The 21,152-nt window shown below is 38.2% G+C and overlaps 1 protein-coding gene across 5 annotated transcripts in view; it reads right to left on the minus strand.

The window, feature by feature from the left end:
* LOC129439776 (neuroligin-2) overlaps positions 1-21,152 on the minus strand; it is a 220,043-nt gene that overhangs the window by 148,420 nt on the left and 50,471 nt on the right. Inside the window, exon 2 of one of the 5 annotated variants that reach the window (XM_055198584.2) lies at positions 11,759-11,827. The exons of the other annotated variants lie outside the window; for them this stretch is intronic. The gene's annotated coding sequence lies outside the window, so the exon portion shown is untranslated. The remainder of the gene's footprint in view (positions 1-11,758; positions 11,828-21,152) is intronic. 5 annotated transcript variants of the gene reach the window in all.

Here is a 21,152-nt window from a genome sequence, read left to right on the forward strand (position 1 = left end):
TGATTGTCATTTTTGACAAGAAAAATAAAAAATGCACTTTTAAACCACAACTTCTTGTCTAGGTCCGGTCCTGTGACGCGCCAGCGCGACCTCACGTAAATGCGTAGTGATGTAGGGAGGTCACGTGTTACATATATCAAACGCACATTTGCGGACCATTTTAAACAATAAACTGACACAAAGACATTAATTAGTATCATTCCGCATACAACAACGTCGGAACGGTCCTCTTTCTCCACAGTTATAAACACTGGGGCGTAGTTTCGCGTTCGTCCTCTGTGACCTATTGACATGATGATGTATTGCGTGAGGTCGCGTTGGCGCTTTTCAGGACCGGACCTAGACGAGAAGTTGTGGTTTTAAAGTGCATATATTTTTTTTCTTGTCAAAAATGACAATCGTTTCACTAGATAAGACCCTTATGCCTCGTTTAGGATCGTTTAGAGTCCTTTGAAACTCCGTTGAAAAAAACTGTCATGTGTTGAGTTAAGTATTAAGTGTTGGGCTCTATTTAAGTCCTTTAAAATGAGAAAAATCCTGCAATGTTTTCCTCAAAGAACATAATTTCTTCTCGACTGAACAAACAAAGACATCAACATTTTGAATGACATGGTGGTGAGTAAATTATCTGGATTTTTTTTTAAGAAAATGGACTAATCCTTTAAGCATAACGCACCCTGGTTTAGTACGGAGCGATCACACGAGCCAAATAAACCCTACGGTACTTTGGGGTCCAACGTACTTGGGTACGGTACGATACGGTTCACATAAAGTGAGTACACACTTAGATTATAAAAATGCAGTGTTTCCCAACCAGGGGGTTGGGCCCATGGGGGGCTTCAGCAGATTTCCAAGGGGGCCTCAAGATAACTTAAAATGGGACAAAACAAGCATTAAAATAAGCTAAAACAAGCGAAAATCAAGATGTTTCTTATTTATTTGGTCATTTTAATAGCATCTGTCTAGTCATTCCAAGCTCTAGTTAATTTTATTTGTAAAAAATTGAGTGAGTTGGGGGCCTTCAAATATTGTTGTGGGCAACTAGGGCCTTGAAGTGAAAAATAATGGGGACCACTGGTGTACAGCATCACTGGTAGCACATTTATTTTTAGCAGGTATGTGCAATGAGCTAGAAACAGGAGTAAAACGATATGCCAGAAGAGAAGAAAGGGATGAGAGCAGAAGAGCTGCAAAAGTTACAGGCTGAAAGAGAGAATGGCCTGCCATGTGAAGAAACTTCAAAGCTTTGTATATATTATGCATATCGATTCATGTATAAATTTGGTTTACATAACCAGCCCCATTTTCAGAACCATTAGTCTGATCAAAGTCTATTTCCTAAATTCATTTTTGTCCATCCAGTTTAAAGGAATAAAGAGAATAACCCTTGTCCAGTTACAGGGGTCACACACACAAACGCGCGCGTGCACGCACACACGATTTCTAGAAAGAATGAGTGGTCACAGCCCACCAGAGCAAAAAATTGCATACAAGAGAAGATACAGAGTTAAAAGCAAATATTTACAGGGATTTAATGTGGGTCAGGGCATGGTAGCCCTCTGAAGGGACAGCGCCAGTCAGCACTGTACTAATTATACAGCAGGGAAAGCATTACTCACAGTCAGTCATATCTGCTCAATCACTGCCTGCTACTGCAATGAGTGTGTCCGCTTGTGTGTGTGTGTGTGTGTGTGTGTGTGTGTGTGTGTTTCTTTTTACCGTTTTCCTCACACAAACACCAGAACAGCAGTTTCTAAAAACAGCAGAGCTGTCACCACGATTGCATTTCCCCTGATTAACGATTAGCAAATAAAGCTGTAACTAATGCATATTCAACACATGCTGCCCACAGAGCTAAACCCCTCCGGCCAATTACAATGTCTTCTTCTGTATAGAGAGACTCAACAGAAAAACTGAAAAGAGAAGAGAAGATGAGAGGAGGGATGTATCAATTAACACTAGACATCATATTTAAAGAGCACGTATTATCGATTCGTACATGTTAACGATATGCAAAAGGTACAAACACCAAAGTAAACAATGACGTGAATTATCATTTCCAACGTAAATCTCTTTTCTTGGACTACTACAAACACATGGATTGAACGCCCACCACACACCAGCTTATTAGTGGAGAGGAGTCAGAGTGATATAGCCAATTAGTTGAGGGGATGATTAGTAGGCCAACGGGTAAGTTTGGCCAGGATGCCGGGGATTTTTAACGACTACAGAGCATCAGGATCTTGGTTTAATGCCTCATCCGAAGGACGGTGCTTTTTTTGACAGTATAGACCCCTTCATCGTTTGTAAACATTGAATGACTATCGGGTGCGCCTGCAGCATGGGGTCAAAATGTTCATACCATCCAGGCTTTATAATTTAATCTAACAGGGCTGAAAAATGATGACTTACCTCAAACGAAGTGAGCACTACAAACACAAGCCTCTTTGATATTAGCATTGTCCCAGTCTGCACGTTAATTGCTTGCAGCCGCAGATGTTGTATTTTTTTGTTTTTGAGATTTTGAATGAATCGCGAAAACTTAACGGAAGACCTGGTGCGATTTTCACAGCCCACGACGCAAGTAGGCATTTTTGACGATACCGAATAATACGCAACTCAATCTACTGTAATGGCTTTTCTGACCCCGACATGCCCAGTGGGAACCGCCTGTGACGTGAACCGTGAAGGGGTCTATAGTGTCCCCGTCAACATACTGGGGTGTTAGGACCAACACAGACCACAGGGTGAGCACACCCTGCTGGTCTCACTAACACCTGTACCAGCAACAACCTGGTTTTCCCAGGTGGTCTCCCATCCAAGTACTGACCAGGCTCAGCCTTACTTAGCTTCAGTGGGCAAGCTGTCTTGGGCTACAGGATGATAAGTAAGGAATAATTGACGACGGGCCATTGAATTATAAGAAAATAATGCACACCAAGGTGGTAATGCGGCACGATGCGAAGCAGAGGTGTGCATTATTTTCAAATAATTCAAAGGACTGGAGTCAATTATTCCGCTTATACCACGGTTACCACAAACATTGCTCCGGTGCCTATTTTTAAGACATTTGACAAGTTAGGTGTGCGGTTTACAGAAAAATAATCAACACCCATAGAACATTTCTCAGCCAATCAGAATGCAGCATTCAACAGACCCGTGGTATAATGGAAAATAACGTGTTTTTTAACCACAAACCACGTGAACGCATTGTATTATACCAAAACACAAAATAACGTTGTTTTTAGCAATGTATAGGGACGCTTTAATGTTAACGAATATCACGTGCGTTCACGTACTGATTTGGAAAGGACTGGGACATCAATTTTTTTACTAAGGTGGGAAAATCTATGTCACCACATGTCTATGACAAAACGCTTTAACAAATTAAAATAAGCATTAACAAATAAACCAGCATTATACATTCTCAGAAAAAAGGTACAAGAAGGTACAAATGTTGTCACTGAGGCGGTACCTTTTCAAAATGTACACTTTTTTACTTAAAATCAGCATATTGGTACCTAAAAGGTACACATGGGTAGCTTAGAGAGGTAGACTAAATACTGGTACCTCAAAGGTACATATCCGTAGCAAAATAGTACATATTAGGACTTTTTTAAAGGTACCATTCCTGTGCCAACTTTTGTACCTTTATTTTTGAGAGCGTTTGTGTGATTTTAAAAATGTATGTTCATAATTTAGTGACAAAATTACTTGCAATGTTAGAAAAATGGTCAGGGCAGTACCACTTCAAAAAGTACACCTTTGCACCTAAAGAGCTCATATTAGTATCTCAGAGGTACATATTGGTAAATGTATACTTACCTAGATAGTACATAAAGGACCTTTTTAAAGGGTACTGCTCCAATGACAGCTTGGGACCATTTTATGACCATTTCTTTTGACAGTGTAGATCTGATACTACAAGTGTTGGGGAAAGTTACTTTTAAAAGTAATGCATTTCAATATTAAGTTACTCCCCAAAAAAGTAACTTATTGCGTTACTTAGTTACTTTTCATGGAAAATAATGCTTACGTTAATTTTGCGTTACTTTTTCTTACTTGGCTGAGGCTTGATCTCTTTCAGGCCTTGCAGGTGGTTTTTATGATCGCAAAAATGTCAAGCTCTGGCCTGCCATCTCCGTTTCTGACTCAAACTGTTCCCGCTCAGGTGCACAGAGTGCGCAACAAAACGTTAATATGTTCAGTTTAATTCAGTACATTATTTCATTTTTAAATTGAATTCATTAAACTGAAAAGTAACTTGCATTACTTTTTTAAAAAAGTAACTCAAATATTAATGTGTACATTTATAAAGTAATGCGTTACTTTACTCGTTACTTCAGAAAATAAATATTATTACGTAATGCACGTTACTTGTAATGCATTAACCCAAACACTGGATACTACATTAGTGGTTTAAAGAAGTTTCCAGGATCTGATTTAATTCATGTTTAGATAGGATGTCAGTAACACCTACCTCCAACTGTTTGTCAAAACTAAAAAATCTTCTAAATTAATAAATGTAAATGTTGTCAAATAGATCTCAACTTATAAAAAATGACCAGACACCACAACAAGTTTATCTTTAGGTATGATACTGCATTTAGCAAATGTGAAAATACATTGTAAAAAGCATTGTGGATTGTAGAAAAAATATTGAGATATTTTCAAAGTGCAAACTAGAATACAGTATCTATTGTCTGTTAAAGTATGTGTTCACCTGACCTCCTCAGGGTAAACCCGTCCCACATGAATAAGGCTTAAGAGAGAATCCCAATAACCTCTGTATAAAGTCAAATGGTAGATGCTTTATTTTATGTGTGTGAGAGAAAGACACCGCAAGAGAGACAGAGATTTTATTCTCATCCCTTGGTACGGCACTGTTTAGGCCTCAGGGAAGCTCACAGCCTGAGTGCTTTATCAATGATGAATGACCAAGTTTGTGTATAACTGCATGTCAGTTTGTGTGTCATAGTGTTCGTTAAAGTGAGCATATATGCAAAACTGCGCCATTACAATGCCGCTTTGCTGTTTTGCAATGTGTTTATATGCCAGTCATTTACTGGTTGTGCGCTTTTTAGCTTCCACTTATTTCTCTCTCTCTCTGTCTGTCAGATGGTGTGAAACATGAACAGAAACCGATGCAAATGATGCTGCTTATGCTTTGAGTATGCTTAGACAAAGCATAAACCTGCAGTCAGTAGTCTCAGTCCACTAACCAGATGCAACATATTGTATCGTAAATTGACTGCTCATACTGAAACTGAAAATCCTGCAGGAAATGACACAATCACAGCCAATCAGAAAAAGATGATGTTTAATATACTGTTATGGGGATAGGAAGACCAATGAGATTTCCCTGTGGGCTATCCAGAAACCAAGTGACAGACAAAATGACTTGTCGCTTGTTGCTTGTCGTTCTGGCTTTGTCTTTATTGCATGCCTCCACCAACTGAGAAAAGGAATGCCATCGGATTATTCACAAACCCCTGATGCATATTAAAACCAAAACTTTAGGAGCTCCTCTAACCTCATGGGCTGTATTTATTTCATTTCTGCGAGTGAGGGAGTACAGTTTTTTAGCAGTACCCTGAAAAACAAAACCATGTTTAAAATTTTTAGGCTGCTAAAATAAGCACTAGTCACTGGACTGGCAAAAGTTTCAAGGTCCATTTCATGTTCAAGGTCCATTTCATGTTAATTCTGTAAGCTTAGCTTAGAGAGAAGCCGTTTCTCAATGTCAATGGAAGGATCCGGGGAAGCCAGAATTTCGAGGATGCTACGTCATCGACGTCCGTCGAAGGACTGTTCCAATGTTGAGGATCCTCGGAATTTCAGCCAAGGACTGAGTCCTTGGTTCGAGAAATATCCCATATACAGGAAAGGATGCATATGTGTATCCTTCGCGCTCTTCGCGCGCAGAAATCACCCACAATCCTATGCGCGCAGCAAGGAAAGCACACCTTTGATTGACGCAATGACTTGCACTTGCTAGCCTGTTCCATTTACGTGTTCTCCGAATGCTTAAGAGAAGCCTCGCCTAGCCTCTGAAGGAAGTGACTTGTAAGGACTTAGTCCTGCCAAGGAAGGATCCTTGACATTGAGAAACGGCTTGAGAGAGAGAGAGAGAGAGAGCGAGTGAGAGAGAGCGAGAGAGAGAGAGAGAGAGAGAGATTCCCTTCATCTCTTTCCTCTCTATTCAATCTATGGAACTGATATCAATGCAATGTACAGGCTATGATCATGTCCCTAGCTATAAACATTTGCTGTGTGTGTGCTTCTCTTTACTATATGTCAGGCTTCTCTATATATAATTCCTAATGCCATTGCCCAGCAATTTTTTGCTTTACACTTTCACTTCATCCCTCTATCACATCAATACACTCCCTCACATTCAGCCTCCATTTCCACGCAATAACAGCCGCGCTACACAAATTAATTACCATGGCCGAAAAACGATTACCGGACCGACCTAAAGCTCGGGCAGGGGATGGAATTGGGCGAGAGAGAACATTAGACTGGAGTTTGAGTGTGTGTGTGAACATTATTGTTGGTCGTTTGTGTGGTGGCGGCAGGATGCAGAAGTGGCACATTAAGCCAAGGATCATTTTATGAAGGCCAAATGATGGGCAGCATATTCTGCTCGCAGCATTACACAGGACAATGTGAAGCTAAAACAGCACTTGGGGAACCAGTCTGTCCATTCCAAAAGCATTCGAGTACGCTAAATGTAGTCCCAAAATGAATATTTTGTTGCCTGAAGCTTAACTAACTTCAATTCAGCATTCATAGATGTAAGTGCCTTACTCTTTATATCAAAATATGTCTTTTTTATTATAAAACAGCTACTGTTTTAATGTACACCTCCATCTGTAAGGAGGTAACTTGCTAGGTAAGCAAGCAGCTTTGTGAATTTTCCTTCACTTTCCTGTTGCAGTAAGAGCAGAAAGTTTAAACAGTACGGTACTTTAAGGGCATTTTTACAAGATGAAATACAAGTCTAAAATCAGTTCATTTGTATTTAAAGGGATGATATTACGCAGTGCCCGAAAATAGTCCCCTGCTATTGAAAGTTACTAAGGGGACTGCTGCAGCCAGGTTACGGCAGCAAAGTCTTTGATTATTACACCAGAATGAGAGTATAGTTCCTAGCCATATCTGACTAGAAAATCACAACTTTTGATTTTCCGTCGGTCTTAGCACACGATGTAACTACAGAAGATTCAAGTTTTAAATTGGAAAAATATCAAAACTGTTTGGTTATTTTTGAACGCGATGCTAATGGTCTAATCAGATTCAATGGATTATGCTAAGCTATGCTAAAAGTGATAGCACCAGACCCGGAGATCAGCTGAATGGATTCCAAAATGGTAAAATATTTTAAAAATTCCAATGAATATCTTTTACATAAGTCCAGATGATACAAAAAATGTCATGAAATTATTTTTTGCTCATCGTTTTTCACTCTTGACTGTTTAAGGGTTAGATTACACACTCAAAAACGGCACATTTTTGCTCACACCTACAAATTGGAAATGTTAACATTCTAATAAATTATTTACATGGTAAAAAGTCACATACATACTCTGGGGACACCAAAGATTTATTTAACATCTTAACGTTCAAAAAAATACACTCAAGACACTCACTTAACAGTAAACTCTGATTACGCATGAGATTATGCAAGTATCTGGCAAACGCGAGCGTCTCTTTTTACATAAACCCTTTCGACGCGTCTGCAGCGGGCACTTATTGATGCACGTGATGCACGTAGGATCACTAGACACACAGAACACATATTTTGAAATTACAAACCACACACATGACGGGCTCCATACATGTTGTGACGAACTTCGCATCGAGTGCCCTCGAAAAAAAGTCACCGGTCGCCACTGCTAAATTCATAGTAAAATGTTTTTGAGAGTTGGGTCATTTAAATACTGTAGATCTTTACTAAATGACTGGATAACAGTGTCCGACCATCAATAAAGATAAGGGTCATTCAAGCTTGATTCAGTTTTATCCTTGTGCACCTAAATGTTGAAGATAAACCTTTATGTCATCTACAAGAGATACAACCCCTATAAATAACACACACACACATGAATAAATACAGAAGGCAGTATGAATTTCAATATCTTGTTTGTGAACCCTTACGTTTTAATGTGCCTTAATGCACAAACCTAAACATTTCCACGTGTATGCAGATATACAGCAGTATGCAGGTGGCATGAGTGGTGTTTGATGAAGCTTTAAACATTCATTCCTCTTGACAAAGGAGGAATAGCTCTTCATCAGTCCATCAATCTCTTCATCACATCTATCCGTCACAGCTTCTGCTCCCGAGACAGAGAGATCCAGCCAGCCACCCCACCAGCACTTGTCCTAGTTACATACATCTACTAACAGAATGATCACAGCGTGCTCAATCTCAAAACAACAGGCTCTCTCTACCAAGGTTCTGCAGATTTTTTGGCTCAAATGCAGTGCGTTAAAAGGATTTGGGTAGCAGTAAAACAAAGAGATATAGGGTAAAAGAATAAGAAAAAGAGTTTGAAAGGGAAATAGACTGTAGCTTGCAAATAGCAGAGGTTGAATTTCAAATTACGAGGGCCAATGGGCTGCCTCGGGCCAGGCAGGGTTGGACAACCATCGGCACAAAAGGGTTCGAGACGATATTAATTACGACAGTTGGTCCTTAACACCGAAGCGATGGTGGTTAACCAACATGGCAATCGTCCACATGACTATAGCCTCTGCCCCTGATCACGCCTGGCAAAGGCCTGGACATAAACAAGCAAAGTGTTTGTGTGGCACCAGGAATGTCTTCGTAGATGCAGTACGGACATCACACAAATTCTGAAGTCAATCTGGCACTGAATAATATTCATGTCAGTGCGTGCCTTTGTTTTAACGCAAGAGGAGGTGAAGAGACGGCAGTAGACACGTTGCTCATCTTTTTGACATGTTTTTAGATATTCCGCCAGCATTTCGGTCATGAGGGAGTCTTAGTTGGTGCTATTGACTGACACTAGTGAGAGCTATGAGACCATGCAATCCCAAAGTAATCAACATACTGTACACATACAACACAGTTCCCGGGACATTTAAATGGGGACTGCACTGTATTAAGTCATCTAATGACTTTAACAGAGCTCAACCAGACGTGTCTTGTAGTTGTACATTACACTAAATTTCATTTTAAAAGTCTTTAACATGTTTAACTAATTAATGTAAGACAGGATAATAATGAGTTATCTTGGTAACACTGTTTTTTACAGTATCTTTGTGACATGTTACATGTAATTCTTATAGTAATAACAGTAAATTATGCATAACAACTAACCCTACACTTTAAATAGTAAATGTTGGATTAAATAAAAATAAAAAAAACTTCAATTTGTAACACAGATTTTTTTCACTTGGCCTTGGAAATTATTACTTTTTTAATCTAAATGTTCTTACATTGAGTGAAAAATTTAAGACGATGATGCTCTCCTTTTTACAGTTTATCTAACTTTTACTTTTTAAAGTGCAAAACTAATTCCAATCCTAACCCTAAAGTAAGTGCATCTTGTTAATTGTAAGTACTGTGTACTAACATGTCTTATTACAAAATAAAAGTTATATCTTACAATGCAGTGTAATCATTACTATGGTTGTGCATTAGATTTACTATTTAAATATTGCATACAAAATCATGTATGAGAGCAAAATATGTTATTTCTGCCAATTTTAAAATAAGTCTTTAAATTAATAATCAAAGAAATTGAAAATTAAATGCTAAAATAAAAATTAAAACATTCAATTAAATTATTTCATTTCCTTTTTCAAGGTGATAATGCATCTTTTCTTGCCTAATTGAAAAATAAAATGCAATTGATAATTTGACATTTCATTTGACATTTTTAATACAATCTTAAGGCAAGACTGACAATATTAAAATTAAAAGGCAAACTTGAAAAGAAATCTGTAAATAAATGTAATTTTTTTTCATGTCACTAATGGCGGTTTTCCATTGCGTAATACTCTAAGGTTTGGTCAGCTTTACTTGGAGTAAATTTGTAGTACCTGATTTTTTTAGTACCACCTCGGTTGGGGTTCCAAGCAACACGAGCTGATACCAAAACGTGATGCAAAAACACTGTAGATCACTGATTGGTCTGAGAGAGTCGTCACTACCAACGTCATCGCTATAATGTAAAAGAATAGCGTCTACCGCGTCTAGTTTGCCGCTAGAACATTTTGAGTTTACTTGCTTCTTTCGCGTGTTAAATTTTAGTCATCGAGACATTCACGTGGAAATTCGCGTCATGGAAGGGGCTTCTGTGACTCCGCTGAGACTCCGCTCGCTTCCTGTAATCACGTCACTACTAGAGCAAGCTCCTGATTGGTAAACGTGGTGCGTTTTTCCACCAAAGTAAAAATTTTTCAACTCCCGCGTTTGCCGCGGCAGCGCGCAATTCGTGCCTCAAAAAACGCCTCATTCGCACCACAAGACCTCCAGACGCGCGTCAACGCGTCTTCACATTGACTTAACATTGAAATCACTCGCGCTTGACGCCTCTATGGCTGGTGTGAAGCATTAGTTCCCAAACTCCCTTTTAGCGATGAAAAACATCCACATGTTGTGAATCAGAAACACCATAACATTTTTTTCAGACATGCAGTTTGTGGCTGCACATTCGCAATGTGCACGTCCGCATATATGCTTAAAAGCACCTTAAATGAGGCTTAGCGGAGCACGTTGACGGATGCCACGGGTGTTTGTACAGAAACTGTCATGTGAGACAGAGGGAGTGATAAACACGATGTGCAAACATCTATTTGTGGTGGTAAATTTAATTTTGTGGCGGACTGAGAAATAAATGAATGTATGGGAATGTACAACGACGCTCTCATTTGTATCATGTCGGCTCTCCTGATTTTGCCAAGTGGTTGATGTCCTCAGGGCATCATTATGTTGACCCTGGGACAACATTTCAATCAACCAATCAGATTTCAGAAATTAGTTTATAGTTTGTTTTAAGGTTAAAGGCGGAGTCCACGATGTTTGAAAGCCAATGTTGATATTTGAAATCACCCAAACAAACACGCCCCTACCCTAATAGAATCTGGACCTTCTGTTGATAGACCCGCCCCACACATACGCAACCCGGCATTTGATTTGATTTGATTGGCTATAAGTGTGTTTTGGTAGTCGGCCCGTCTCCTTTTCCAACGCGTTTTTCAAACATCGTGGATTCTGCCTTTAAGCTGGTTCCATGGTTCCCAGACCTTCAGATAAAGTATGCACTAACCGTTAGTTTAAATTAAACTTAATAATGTCCATATTTGACCCAACCTTGCTACTGTAGCAAGTTTATGTCATGTAGAGTTCAAGAATACACTTCAATGTCAAAAACTGTGTGATGAACAGGTCATTTCTTCTAAGGAATTTTAAGGAGAAATATCTGAGATGCTACTTAAATGAAACATAACCGAGAACTCCCAAGCTATGAAAGACCAACTTCTAAGAAACAAACTGCTCTGAAGTTTTGCTGCTTTGCAGACAAATGTGCTGACTTTCTTCCAGAAAGTTAAAAAAAATCTTAGCATGAATGCAACAGTCCCTTTGAAAGTCCTTGTGATTCTCAGAGTGTTTGTCCTGTGCGGGGTATCGTCTCACAGAGAGTTTAATATCAATAGGGTAATTTTCACTTAAAAGGGGTAGCGAGACTGAACTCGGTGGGGAGTGAAGAGGATTTACAGTTACCTGGTGTGTCACTGCGCGACTGCGTCTCATAATTTTTCTGACCTGCTTGCTGCTGCAGCCCTTCAGTTTCTGCTGGGATCAAACGCACACAGTAAACGCTCTATTAACCGGCACAGGATGGGCTGACACGCAAATACACTTGCACAAACGCATTCATATTTCATACCCTCCATCTTTACAGCAATAACACCCCGTACACACGCTTTCAATTTATCATCTGATTAATATTCAGTCTCCCACGCATCTTCACACCCCACCCCGACATACACACAAACACATGCATCCATACACTGTAGACTTTTTTTGATTTTACACTGTGCGAATCCATATGAACTTTGATTATAGAAATGTATGCAATGAGAGGCATGCCAGTGTCATCACACCATCTCTGAGCCAAGGAACGTGTGGGTATGAAGTGTACACACAGACTCCATCTCTCTCACACACGTGTGGCTAAATGACGAAAAGCATGCTGTTTATTAGTTTTTATGACACTGCTGATAAATTGACTTTTTTACACGAGTGGAAGGTTGGCAGGTGTGTGTATATCTGTGTCTTACTCAACATGTTTTGTGAAAGAAGCAAGGAATGCAAAACGCTGACAACATTGCGGTGTGGTTCCCCCACACACGCCTGAGGAGCTCTAACACACAACTGAAACTGTCACACAAACACATGCACATGATATTAATGCAAGGCAAACTATTATTAGACACGCGCTAGTAGATAAACCCATAAAATCCAGACAACACGTTCTGATTGTCTTTCTGCTGCTGCCCAAAACATTATCATGGCAAATTAAGCTTGCTAAAAGCCTCTGTCTGTCTAATGATAGTAAAAATGAACCAGAGCAATCATCTGATGGCTGTGTGTATGTGTCACCTTGGTCGTGGATCAGTAATAGGGCAGAGTCTAATTGTTAAAAATTGTTCTTTGTATTTGTCTGTGTGTGTGTTACCTCAGTAATCAGTAATAAGGACATTTATTTTATATCAATGTGTTTGTGTTTTTCTTATATAGCTGCTATATACTTCCAGGGACAAAATTGCTAATAATGGCCATCAAATGTGGTTAAATCTGAACCAGGCGGCTCACCATTTATCAACAATGCGTGCACACAGGTGTGTGTGCCGTGTATGAGGGTGTACAAACAAACTTGTACCTATCTGCAGAAATGTGTGTATAATATAAGCACACCTCTGAACATGCTTACGCAGAGAATCGAGTGGTGTGGTTTGCCATGGGTGTAAGTTGTGTTGCTGTTTGTACTCTTCCAGTAGCAGATATTTCCGGTTTGTATGTTTTGACGCTTTATTTGGCAGCGATTGTAATGTCAAACCATTTCTTTTTATTTTTGGTTGGTATAATGGGTTCTTTCCTCTTACCCAACAGAATTACAACCATCTGTTATTTTCTTTCATGTACAATTTTTTTATTTCGTTGGTTTGTGCGTGAAGTGAGTCAACCAAATAACAGTTTTTGTTTTTCTTCCATTTGGTTCACCAGTACTTCAATTTCTTTTACTGATTTTTCCTGATTTTCTCTTTCACCCATTTTGCAAGGATTTCACTGGAGGCGTTTCTGTATGCAAATGACCATGAACAAGCATGGTGCTTAACCCTTGTGGGTTGTTCAAATTCACAACACTTTCGGGTTGTTCGTGGACAAAAAAAAACACTAAATTAAATTTACTTTTAACACGCGCACACACACACATTCTGGTTTCCATGTTTTGTGGGGTAATGCATTTTATACCGTACAAACTGTATATTGTATTCCATTCCCCTAACCCAAACCCTAACCCCAACCATCACAGAAAACTTTCTGCTACTTCACATTTTTAAGAAACAGTATTCTGTTTGATTTATAAGCTTGTTTCCTCATGGGGACCTCAAAATGTCCCCACGAGGTCACAAAACACTGGTATTCCTATCTTTGTGGGGACAATTGGTCCCCACAACGTGATAATTACCAGGTACACACACACACACACACACACACACACACACACACACATTCTGGTTTCCATGTTTTGTGGGGACATTCCATAGACGTAATGCATTTTATACCATACAAACTGTATATTCTATTCTCCTTACCTACCCCATTCCCTAACCCCAACCATCACAGAAACCTTTCTGATACCTTAGATTTTTAAGAAACATCATTCTGTTTGATTTATAAGGTCATTTCCTCATGGGGACGTCAAAATGTCCCCACGAGGTCACAAAACACTGGTATTCCTATCTTTGTGGGGACAATTGGTCCCCACAACGTGATATACACATACACACACACACACACACACACACACACACAATAATATGCTGGTGTACTCCATATAACTCAATGTACAAGCCAGAAATTAAAAGTGCTCTAAGCGAATTAACATTTTTTGTTACATACAGCAAACATCTCCTCACTATCTGCTTGCTGCCTGTCCGCTGATCAAACTATAAAAAATGCGATCTCTGTAGACAGCCTAGGCTCCACAAACTGCAATAAAAACACAGTGGCCAAACCTACAACCAGAAACGATAACAAAGTGTTCCAGCCAATAAACGACAAGAAGGATTTTGGGGGTGGGGGTTGGGCGCGTTCATGAAAGCACGGAACGCACGGAACGCTCCGTTTGTTTAAAAACAGTTCAAACATCAATAAAAAGTGACGTCACACAGATTCGCTTAGAGCGCCTTTAAGCTTTGTTTTTGCACAGGCCTACTAAAGGGTTAATGGTTCCACATGGTGGTGATCAACAGTAAAAATGACAAATTTGACCTCTTAGCAAAAGGAAAAAACACAAACAATCAAGAATGCATGATTATATGGTGTCATGGCTTTGCAATCAAAAATGTCGGTATAATGTAGGTCAAATGGCCAAAAAAGTCACAAACAACTAATTAGGGAGAAAAATAATAATTCTTATGCTGCACAAAAATAAAAAATGCATTAAAGCCAATGTTTTTATTAATCTTTGACATGCCCAAGACTGTGAAAAAGGTTTAAAAATCCAGTACACAATCACTTTTTATATTGAAAATCTGTCATTTTGTGTGTTTTTTCCCCAAAGTAGTGACATCACTTATGAACTTGGCAATTAAAGAGTTTAAATAATGGCCTTTTTGAAAACATTTAGTAGTTTTGATCAGTACTGAGGTTGATTAACAGATTTATGCTTAAGACAATTTAAATTTTTGTGAAATTTATCAACAATTATTATTTATTGGTGTGTGTAAGAACCACATGCATACATTTGATATATATATATATATATATATATATTTTTTTTTTTTTTTTTTTTTTTTGGACTTACACACTAAATTTAAATTGTAGAACAAAATATAGAACATTTTCTATGCACTGTTCATAAATGAGGCCCCGGAATAGCCTGTTTTGGATGCAAGATTTTTAATGTGCTGCACTTTATTTTTACCTTTTTCATTCAAATGTATGTTGCATGTGTGTTTAATTAAATTTAAAAACACTTTGGGTGAGTTGCACCAACAAAGATTAAATTAAGCAGAGTTTAGCGCTAATCTAGTGTTTGTTGACCCCAGTTTAATTTGAATTTAATTTTAAATTTAAACACAGATTAACAAATCTTAGATTAAAGCGTTAACCTGTATTAACACCTTCATTAGCGATTTATTTTGTCCGCTTTGATGAATTTGCCGGTGATGTTGTCATTGAAAAAGGAAATAAACCGTTTATGCAGGTAAAATAAATGTAATTTTTTTAAATATTATAAATCATACCTACATAAATCTCTAAACCAAAAGGCTGATTCAAAATATACACATTTGACGATCTGTTAAAACAATCTGTTGTATTGATTAACGGGGCAGTGTGGCAGGATACATTGCGAAGCTCAGATATTGTGACATAATGAACAAGATGTCAACACATTTGTCATGAAGCGCTGCCGTATCTGTTTATTCACTGCCCTTCAGTTTCTGACTGGAGCGCATGACAGAGGAGAAGCGCAGTATACGAGCACCAATAGCTGTCACCGGTGTTGTTAATATTCTTTTTGAGCGATCGGCCTCTATCTCGTGTATTTAAAAAAGATGTCTTTGTATCTACTGTGAGGGTATCCTTGACGTCATGCTTCAAAGCAGACAATGCTACTCAGCTGCCAAACTCACTCTTATACAGGGCTCAAAATTAACTTTTTTATTTGGTAGCACTGGTGCTCCCAACTTTAAAGAGTTAGGAGCACCAGCAAAAATTTAGGCGCATTTATCCAAAAATTTAAAAGCACCACAACTACAATGTAAATGTTAATAGATTTATTTTATTAAAAATAAAACACCACCACCGGGCTTTACACATCCTATGGCCAGCATTTAAAAGTTGGTCTTCTATTTTATTTTATTTTTTGCTGCATAAATTCCTAAATTAATACCCAATGCTGTTGAAATGGTATAGCAGCAATAATAATTTAACAATTACAGGTAACATGATTAAGATTACATAGAAAATCTAGCAAACACGTAAAACACTGATTAATTGTGACATTACAAAAGTGACCCTAATATAGAAGGCTAATATATATTGGTATTGATAACTGCATTACCAGGATGCTTTTACTACTAAATAGGCAATGTTTAAAAAAATACAACAAAAACATACCATCAGCATTGTCGTATTCCACAGCAACATGGACCACAAGAATGTTTGTCGAATGTCCATTTACCAGCGCATGCGCACATACACCATCAAACACACTTTGACAGACAGGTCGGTGTCTCCATCAATAATAAACACATTTGTCATGACACGTCTTGTGTTTTTGGCACTTTCGCCATGTTTAAGCAAGGTACGTCTGGCGCTTAAAATGTTTTGATTCCGCCATTAACGCCGTTTTACAGGATTTACAGTAAACACAGTAAGTTACATTTTCATAGCGAAGACACTCGAAATCTTTAAGCCACTCTCTCTGAAAGGTTTAACGTCAACTCATATTTTCCAGTGGTGGAGTTACATTTTAATCCGGATCGTCGTTAAAAAATACAGTAATAACCTTGGCTGTAATCGGCTCGCTCTCGTCATGCTCGCGACGCGTTCGTCTTTTCACATTTCCGCGCTCCACGGCAACAAGGAATGACTGACGCTCATATTAGCCAATCTGCGGTCTTCATTAAACGCAAGAACTTAATGGTGAAATTTGATTGGTTATGTATCGTTGGAGAGAACACTGAACCTGGGACAGCGCCAGCACGCAGGATCACAATCAACTCGCGGCACAACAAAATGGGCAGTCGCACAAATGCTCCCAAATATATTTTAAGGTCGCACAGATTAAATTTCGGTCGCATATGCGACCAAAATGGTCGCAATTTCAAGCCCTGCTTATACGTTATAAAAAACGCATATTTGAATTGTGCCACACAATCATTTAGCCACACATAGCCAGAACCCGCTTAATCTCCGTTTAATCTCCTTATCCGTTTACATGTATATACATATCTCCCAAGGGTTTTTCTCTCCTAGGACTTTTTTTTCTCCTAGGGGGTTTTTCAACCCGGGGAGGCAGCCTTCTTGGGCTTAACTTATCACCCTCTTCTATACGTTAGATTAGTAATACGCTCGCTTAAAATGTTGATTCATAGCCGCAGCAAATTTAGCTGCTTATGCTATCGGGTATTATGTTGTGCTATCTGTCGTTTTTCTGTGCTTTTCACTGCTTCTATTAATGTAAAGCTGCTTTGAAACAATCACCAATTGTGAAAAGCGCTATATAAATAAAATTGAATTGAATTGAAATTGAATGTTGTGATGAACTTCCCATCGAGCGCCCTCGAAAAAATAAGTCACCGGCAGCAACTGGTGTCTATTTAATGCCTTACTGAGATTTAAAACAGAGTTTAAAGTAATGCAGCAAAAGGATTAAAGATTAGGTTTACTGTAAACTTTTTAACATGGATCAAAATGACGGTTTAAACGAAACCCTGATTATTTTTAAACAAGATTGAAAGTTTGGTGCAAAAGATTTATTAAATAAGCCTTGATTTAAACCAGATTTAAGCCTAATCCTTGTTGGTGCAACCCATCCTTTGTTTTTCTCTTTCTTTATAACTCATCTTTTGAGCTCATTTTAAATTAACTTATGTCCTTTCAGTTTTTATTTTTGTATGCCGTTTTGTTATTTTAAGATTTTATAATTACCACTGTGAATAAAATCCAATCTATAAATAAACTTGCTTTGCCCTAAAGGAATAATTCACCCAAACATAAAAATTCTCATAATTCATACTCACTCTCATCCCATTCAGTTCCTTTATTTAATGTTGGCTTGAGTTTGTTTATAGTAATTACATTTAGTCTAATTTAAAAGCAATGGAGGTCCATTGAAAATCCTGATTTAGACAAATGGCTATACGTGTGTGTATAGTCCAGCCATAAAGAGCCAGTTAATGCATTTGATCAACTCCATGAACTTTAGATCTCCCTGATTGATAGTGACTCATCCTTTATCAGAGCTCCAAAAACATTATAACCGGTCTCTGTTCGGTTATGGTGAAGACACATCTCACTTTCGACTTTAAATAATGACCTCATGCCATTCCCAAACCAGTTATAACTGTGCGTTGTTAAACTGTCTGTTTAAAAATAATGACCAGGAGTCGTGTTCCCTGATCAGTCATAAGTCTACACGGGCTGCAGGTGCTTTATTAAACTGATGACAAGATGTGCTGTCCAAGGTCAAGTTGAAATTTGTTAGAGATGTGTGAGGGCTCTAAAACGTTTCATGGCGTTTTGACGGGTGAACACTTTTTCAGCTTAATGTACCTCTGCCTATCTCACTCACACGTGTACACAACATTGTACAAAACCATGGCAAACACCTTGAGCAACAGCCCATGATACATCAGAACAGATGTCAGATGCTAAAATGTCCAATATTTTAATAATCGAGCATTCATGTCAAAGTTTGACACTTGACTTTGTAGATGAAATCATCATATTTTGCAAGACATAAGCATGAAAGCATAGATATTGTGTTTTTTATGTGTTACTGGTTGCTATAACAAAAAAATCTAATGGTTGTGAAACATTTATTAGAATTTAAAACGGTCAACTACCAACATACTTTGGTTTTATTTTACAGAGAACTTTGTGCTCCACAACTTCTATATTTGAAATAAATTTAATGATGCAGTTTAGGACCCGCCGGCAGGTCTGCAGAGTTTAAAGGTGCAGTGTGTAAGTTTTAAAAGGATCTCTTGACAGAAATGCAAAATAATATACAAAACTATATTATCAGGGGTGTATAAATACCTTTTTTATAATGAACCGTTATGTTTTAATTACCTTAGAATGAGACATTTTTATCTACATACACTGTGGGTCCCCTTACGTGGAAGTCGCCATTTTGTGCAGCCATTTTATACAGAAGCCCTTAACAGACAAACGTTTTTTACTAAGTTGTCTCCATCGATGAAATGTTTTTCCGGTGGCAGCTACTGTAGCTTCTCTATGCGTTTCAAAAGCTAGGGGACTGAGCCGTTGGTTGCTCACCACTAGATGGTGCTAAAATTGACACACTGCACCTTTAAGGGGCTAACAACAAATACTTTTTTTTCCAAATCTCTAGTTTCGTCACACAGACACCCACTCCATAAGCGCACTGTTATTAAGCTTTGCCCTCCTTATTTCTGCCGCTCACGCACACCTATGAAAACAGACCGGTGGAAAACCACCTTAATTCTCCCGTGATAACCGTGATACAAAAGCCTAGCATGTGTGACTCTTATCATTCCCTCCTAACAAAGTTTTTTAGCTGAGTGTATGGGGAAAGAAAGGGATATGGCACTTTGGATCAATAAAGACATCTGTTTATTAGATAGAGCAAAGCTGTGACATGGTTTAGCTCGGGAGTGCAAGGGTGGGGTGTAATATTATAGATGCTCCCCTGCTGAAAGACGACAAGACACACTGTGTTATGAGCACTGCTCATTCATTCAGTTACAGAACATAAAGGGAGGGAAAGGGTGTGAGACAAAGATGAACAGAAATAGACGGAGAACGAATGGGGTGATGATATGGTTGTGAAAAGAGACTGGGGATGTTTTCACACTTTTGAATTCTCACATGTACATTATATTTTTAAGGATAGGATATTTTTGAAAATCAATTTTTCTGTAGGCAAAGCTATTGAATATTTCTGTTCATTCATACCACAATAGTAACGTAATTGCAGGGCGTTTTAACCTGTCCGATAAAATGTCACTATATGCCTAGGCTATCTTAAAGGGGACATATCATGAAAATCTGACTTTTCCATGTTTAACCTCCTAAGACCTGGATGTCCACATATGAAATTTATTTGATGTTTGCACCATAATACTTATTTCTGTGTTAATGGAATCTGTTGTACACAAACATGGACAAATACACTGCTTCATGTTCTTAGAAAACAATTTGGTTATTATATTTATTGGTTCTTCCTAACCCCAAAATAGCTGGTAGAAATCAGAAAACAAGACAAACCAAAACCCGGGTCTAATGCTGTATTCACACCAGCCATGGTAGAGGCGTCAATCGCGAGTGATTTCAATGTTAAGTCAATGTGAAGATGCGTTGATGCGCGTCTGGAGGTCTCGCGGCGCGAATGAAGCGTGTAGCGCAGCGCGGTAGAAAAACTTGAACTTTGGCGGAAAAACGCACCATCTTAACCAATCAGTAGCTTTCTCTAGTAGTGACGTAATTACAGAAAGAGATTGGATTGATCTCAAATGAAATAGTAATAAAAAAGACAGAATATTTTTCTTATTTTTGTAAAGTGAAACATATTTGTATTTTACCCCATACTTTTTTGTCTCATTAATTATGTATTTATAATAAATGATTTTAAATGATTTTTATGATAAAGATATATTAAATTGTATACATTTATTACATCTAAACATTTTATTTATAAATCTCAGCCGTTTGGTTAAAATCTACTTTGGTATTTGAATTCTGCCTCAAAATGTGCACTGTAAAAAACATATTGTGAAATTCACAGTAATTAACTGGCAGCAATTGACAAGTAACTTACTTTAGAAAAAGCACAGTAAGTTACTTGTCAATTGCTGCCAGTTATCTACTGTGTTTTTTTCTATAGTAAGTTACTTGTCAATTGCTGCCAGTTAACTACTGTGTTTTTTTTCTATAGTAAGTTACTTGTCAATTGCTGCCAGTTAACTACTGTGTTTTTTGCTATAGTAAGTTACTTGTCAATTGCTGCCAGTTAAATACTGTGTTTTTTGTCTATAGTAAGTTACTTGTCAATTGCTGCCAGTTAACTACTGTGTTTTTTTCTATAGTAAGTTACTTGTCAATTGCTGCCAGTTAAATACTGTGATTTTGCCGTACTGTAAGTTACTTGTCAATGGCTGCCAGTTAACTA

Source organism: Misgurnus anguillicaudatus, chromosome 21 (genome assembly GCF_027580225.2).
Source record: "Misgurnus anguillicaudatus chromosome 21, ASM2758022v2, whole genome shotgun sequence".
Lineage (NCBI taxonomy): Eukaryota > Metazoa > Chordata > Actinopteri > Cypriniformes > Cobitidae > Misgurnus > Misgurnus anguillicaudatus.